Below are 317 nucleotides of genomic sequence, written 5' to 3'. Positions count from 1 at the left end.
CTAGATTGGACTCACTGTGATCTGCCTGTTTACAGCCTCCCGAGAGCTGGGATTACAGGCACAGGCCACCATGCCCAGTTTCAACTGCCATCTCAGCATGCTCCAGGGGCGGGGCCCACAGGGCAGGCCGGGGGATGAAACTCAATCCCTGTTAATCAGCTATTCTTGTTTTAAAACAAGTAATGTATGTATTGTTACATGTTACCCTGTTTCTGTCTTTAGTTTTGTTTTTCTTGTTCTTGTTTTCACTCCTCAAAATAAAAGAAAATTATAATTAAAAAATAAAATAAAAACAATTGCTAATTTTCTAATATCTT

Source organism: Octodon degus, unplaced genomic scaffold, assembly GCF_000260255.1.
Source record: "Octodon degus isolate 3935 unplaced genomic scaffold, OctDeg1.0 scaffold00464, whole genome shotgun sequence".
NCBI classification, from domain to species: Eukaryota; Metazoa; Chordata; class Mammalia; order Rodentia; family Octodontidae; genus Octodon; species Octodon degus.
This window is presented reverse-complemented; position numbering follows the sequence as displayed.